This window comes from Humulus lupulus, chromosome 6 (assembly GCF_963169125.1).
Source record: "Humulus lupulus chromosome 6, drHumLupu1.1, whole genome shotgun sequence".
In the NCBI taxonomy this organism is placed as follows: Eukaryota; Viridiplantae; Streptophyta; class Magnoliopsida; order Rosales; family Cannabaceae; genus Humulus; species Humulus lupulus.
The window spans coordinates 58,745,486-58,751,681 of NC_084798.1; positions in this window are offsets into that span (position 1 = coordinate 58,745,486).

Genomic DNA, 6,196 nt, shown 5'->3' on the forward strand with positions numbered 1-6,196 from the left:
GCATCCAAGCTCTAATCTTCTCAATAGCCTCACTGGTCCTCTGAACTGCCTCAGGACCCAAGTATCTCCTTTCTCCTGTCTCACCCCAATGAATGGGAGATCTGCATTTCCTACCATACAGCATCTCATAAGGTGCCACCTCAATAGTAGACTGATAACTATTGTTGTAGGAAAACTCTATCAAAGGTAGATACTTACTCCAGGATCCACCAAAGTCCAGCACACATGCTCGCAGCATGTCTTCTAATATCTGGATCATTCTATCAGATTGTCCATCTGTCTGAGGATGATAAGCAGTACTAAACTTCAACTGTGTTCCCATGGCCTTTTATAAACTCCCCCAAAACATGGAAGTAAAAGTGGGGTCCCGATCTGACACGATTGACCTCGGTGCTCCATGAAGGCGTACGATCTCTCTCACATAGAGATCTGCATACTGATCAACTGTGTATGAAGTCATCACTGGTAAGAAGAGAGCTGACTTGGTGTAGCGATCCACAATAACCCAAATAGAATCATGTTGTCCAATAGTCCTGGGTAAACCCACCACGAAATCCATCATGATGTCCTCCCATTTCCACTCTAGGATATATAGAGGCTACAATAGCCCTGCCGGGCTCTAATGCTCAGCCTTGACCTGTTGACATGTCAAGCACTTAGCCACATATTCCACTACATCCCTCTTCATCCCAGGCCACCAATACAACGATCTCACATCCTGATACATATTCGTGGTGCCTGGATGCAAAGAATAAGGTGTAGTATGAGATTCATCCAAAATCTCCTATCTTAAAGCAGTGTTTAACGGAACACATATCCAACCCTTGTACCTCAACAGGCCCAAATCAAACACTGTATAATCTCTGGACACTCCAGCTAATACATCATCTGTAATCTTGATCAGTTGTGGATCACCCAACTGACCCTCCTTTATCCTTTCCAACAGTGTAGACTGTAGCATAATATTGGCCAACTGGCCCACCAGTAACTCTATTCCAGCTCTGGTCATATCCTCTACTAACTCTCTGGCTATCAGCTTCGTACGATAAATCTGTCCCCGACCCTTCCGACTTAAAGCATCAGCTACCACGTTGGCCTTTCCTGGATGGTACAAGATATCACAATCATAATCTTTTACTAGCTCCAGCTAATGCCTTTGTCTCATATTCAGGTCTTTCTGTGTGAAGAAATATTTCAGGCTCTTGTGGTCAATATATATCTCACACTTCTCTCCATAAAGGTAATGCCTCCATACCTTTAAAGCAAAGACCACAGCCGCCAACTCTAAATCATGAGTAGGATATCTCTGTTCATACTCCTTCAGCTAACGTGAAGCATAAGCAATCACTTTTCCAGCCTGCATCAAAACACATCCCAAACCTTGATGTGAGGCATCACGGTAAATCACAAACTTCTCCTGATCTGTTGGTAGACTCAGAACCAGAGCTGTAATCAACCTCTACTTCAGTTCCTGGAAGTTGTTCTCACACCTGTCTGACCACACAAACTTATGATTCTTGCATGATAACTCAATCAATGAAGTAACAATCTTAGAGAACCCTTCCACGAAACGTCAGTAATAACCTGCCAATCCAAGGAAACTTCTAACCTTAGAAGCATTCTTTGGCCTTGACCAATCTCTAACTGCCTCAATCTTGGCTGGATCTACCTTAATCCCCTCCTTCCTGACAATGTGACCAAGGAAAGACACCTGAGATAACCAGAACTCACATTTCTTGAACTTTGCAAACAACTTGTGTTCTCTCAGTCTCTGTAGAACCAACCTCAAATGTTGCTCAATCTCTGACTCTGACTGAGAATAAAGCAGGATATCATCAATGAAGATGATCACAAACTAGTCCAGATAATTTTTGAACACTCTATTCATCAAATCCATAAAAGCAGTTGCGGCATTAGTCAATACAAAAGGCATGACTAAAAACTCATAATGCCCATATCTGGTGCGAAAAGCAGTCTTTGGTATATCTCCCTCCTTGACCCTCAACTAATGATAACCAGAACGAAGGTCTGTCTTTGAGAATACCCTTTTTCCTTGCAACTGATCAAACAGATCATCTATTCTTGGCAGAGGATACTTATTCTTAATTGTTAACTTGTTCAATTCTCTGTAATCAATGCACATCCTCAGAGAACCATCTTTCTTCTTCACAAACAAAACTGGTGCACCCCAAGGTGAGAAACTAGGTCTGATAAAACCCAAATCCAACAGCTCTTGCAACTGTACTTTCAATTCTTTCAACTCAGCTGGGGCCATTCTGTAAGGTGCTCTAGACACTGGCTCCGTCCTTGGTGCCAGTTTTATCACAATCTCTCTATGTGGTGGCAACCCTGGTAAATCTTCTGGAAACACACCCAGGAATTCACAGACTAGTCTAGTCTCCTCTGCTCTCACTGTCATGACCTGAGTGGTGTCAACCACACTGGATAAGAATCCAATGCAACCTCCTTGCAATAGATCTCTAGCCCTCAGAACAGAAATCATAGGTATACGGGGTCCATGCACAGTGCCAACAAAAACAAAAGGATCCTCACCTTCAGGCTCAAAGGTGACCATCTTCCTTCTGCAATCAATGGTTGCCCCATACTTCACTAACCAATCCATACCTAGAATCATGTCAAAGTTAGTCATAACTAACTCTATCAAATCCACTAACAACTCTCTGCCTTCCACTGTCACTGGCAAATATCTAACCTATCTTCTCAATACCACTAACTCCCCAGTGGGTAATAAGTTTCCAAACCCTACAGCATAATAATCATATGGTCTACACAGTCTATAAATAATTCTACTAGCAACAAAAGAATGTGTGGCACTAGAATCAATCAAAACATTATAAGGGGTTCCAGCACTAAGAAGCAGACCTGTAACTACTGAGGGTGAAGCCTCAGCTTCTGCTTGTGTCAATGCGAACACTCGAGCTGGGGCCGAGCTGTTCGCCTTTCTGGGTTCTTCCTTTCTTGTCGTAGGGCAGTCTTTCTTGAAATGACCCACTGCTCCACATAAGAAGCAGGCCTTTGCCCTACACTCTTTCAGATGGTGCCTCTGCGCCTAGGGCACTCTAGATAAGTCTTCCAGGCCTCACTGCCATCCTGACAACCCATTGAAATACCATGAGGTCACTTATCAGGACCTGGAGCTGGGAAGGTATCAAGAACCTTCCTCTTTTGATCACTGGGGCCTTCACCCCTACCAGAACCCACAAATGGAAGACCTGTCCTCCTAAACTTTTTTCTGGCTGCATTATCTCGCTAGATCTTATTCTCTGCGCTCTCGGTTGTGAGGGCCTTCTCCACCACCTGTGCATAGGTAGTAACCCCTTTTAATTATGAATCATTAATAGAGGATTAACGTTGTATGTAATGATTATATCCTTTATTTTTTTAATATAGTACTATGTAAATATATTTCTATAATTATCAAGAGTTCAATCTCATATTTATAGTAGAGTAGTCATGAGATTAATAAATATGATTATTTAATCAAAGAGCTTTGATTAATAATATAATATTTATTAGAGCTTGATATTATAGGTCCAAAAGTCCCAAGGGTGGCTCTATCAACACCATATCAATGTAAGAGTTGATACAATGGTAAAACTATAATTTGGAAATTTGAGAATAATTTTATTCTTCGGGTCAAATATACAATTAATGATAATTGACGTTGAATAATTAATTTGGAATTAATTATTAAAATTTTAAAAATATGTTTATTAATTTAAATATATAATTTTTGAAATATATATAAATTAATTAATTAATTTTTTAAATTAATTATTTTATTTGAGTGGGATAAAATAAAATTGGTAAGTCAAAATAGTTTTTTATTGATTAAATTTTAAAAGATGTTGATAATGATGATCATCAATTTGAATTTTGAATTTTGAATTTAAAATTTAAAATTTAAATTTTGAAATATGGTTGTAATCTTTTCCTTAAAAAGATAATACCATATTTTGTGGAATGATTGATTTTAATTAATTAAATAAATAAAAGAAAATTGTAATACCCTGGAAAAGAGGATACTGCTATTCATGCATGACACAGTCTAGGGATTGTGCCATGCGTGTAGCAGTATATTGATAAAGTGTCAGTATTGTTTTTATTTTATTATTTATTAAATTAATAATTTGAAAATAGATCATTTTCAAATTTCGTAAGTTAGATATTTACCTAAATCAATTCCTATCATCATTATGATATTCTTTATATATTACTATTATGATTAGGAATAATATGGTAATATATAATTTTTCTTTCTCCCTATCTCTCTCTCTCTCTCTATATATATATATATATATTATGTAACAAGAAGAATAAAAACAAGAGAGTGAAGATTCAGAAAAAGTTTCAGAATTTGTTAGACAAGAAATTGTCATCATCTTCTTCTTTTATTCTAACTCTTCTCAAGCCATAATCCAAGTTCTCATGCGTTGAGAAATACTTGTGATTTCTAAATTACAAACTCATGTTCTCTATGTGCCCACACACATCTTGAGGTGTAGAGAACACTCCGGAAGATATTAGTTTGAGTACTCAAAGCATTGGATAAAAGACTCAAGGACATTTCAGTTTCTCTAACTCTTGTATCCTTTCTGTCACATAGTATTATCAAGAAACTGAACCGTTCTTCTAATTTCTTCACAATCCTCCAATGTATCTTTAGAATCACCTAGAATAGTGTGGGAAATTCTCAACACATGAGATAGATACAGAGAGAAGAAGAGAAAATAACAAAGAGGCTTAAGAAAAAGACTTGTGTTTAGAGAGAATCTAAAACTATCAGAAAACCAGTGATTAAACTTATCTGTCATCTCAGAATTCTGAACTTGTATTTTAACTTCTCTCTAAGCACTCCTTTTATAGACTCAATTAGGTCATTTAATTAAATTAAAAAATCAATAAAATAATAGCCAATTTGAAGCCCTAAGTTGAAATTATCATGGGCTTTAGACCCGTGAAATTTCTCATTTGATCATAAGCCAATTGGACTTAAAAACAAGGCCTGTATTATTTTTTTATTGATTTAATTAATTAAATAATCATTTAAATCCTTTATCAAATTAATTACATATAATTTGAACCTTGATTTAAACTTATTTATTAATTTAGATACCAATTTATCTTAATTAATAAATCTATCATAATTTCTCTGTTCTTCTCAAAAATACATAACTCTCTGAAACTATCCAAAATTGCCCTGGTCAACTTTGATAATTCTAATTGATAATTAAATCAATTAATTGAGACTATCTAGATAATTTTATCCAATGTACAATGGGGGCCATGGGCTTATGAAATCAAGCTCCAATAAGTTATCATAAATTTAACAAATAAATTTACTAACTTATTAATTCCCCGTGACTCCACTATAGACTCGGAATTGCACTCTTCAATTCATCAAACGCTCTATAACAAATATAGATACGCTATTAATTATCCATTGTTACAACCACAATATTCACTCAATCCTCTATAGATGGTCTACAATGAGATAGGACTAAAATACTGTTTTACCCCTCATTGTCTTTTATCCTTAAAACACTTAGTTCCTTGTAAATGATATTTCAGTAAACTAATTTCATTACTGAAATGAGATCTCTATCATTTAACACCTTGAACCAAACAAAAAGGAAACCATCATTTCACTTCTTCATCAGAAGCTATAGATGTTCATATCTATGATTCACACTCTCACTTAATTATACTACCGAATTCCTAAGATGTAAGTATGGGCTAGTCCGTAGGGTAAGCTGGTAACGAACAAGTCAAAGAACTCAAATAATACAATCAGTTAGAATACTAACCACTCAGAATTGAGATTGAATTGACCTATGGTCAACTATATGATATGACTAGAATAAATAATAACGGTATGTTTACTTATCCTATCTACTGTCAACATCGGTCCAGTCTGATGTAACAAATACATCCGATCTTATCTACTTTACTAATGTTCTAGAAAGAACATAACACTATAATGTGTAAGTAGATCATATCGTAGATTGGCAAGTGTAAAGTCCCAGAATTTTACTTAGCTAGTTAGATAGTAGTAGTAGTAGCAATATCTAGTATTAGTTATAGTATGTTAGTTACCGTGGATTTTGGTTCAAACCGGGACTTAGTTGGAAACTCATAGCAATAGTTATGAATTTTATAAGTTTAACCTATAGTT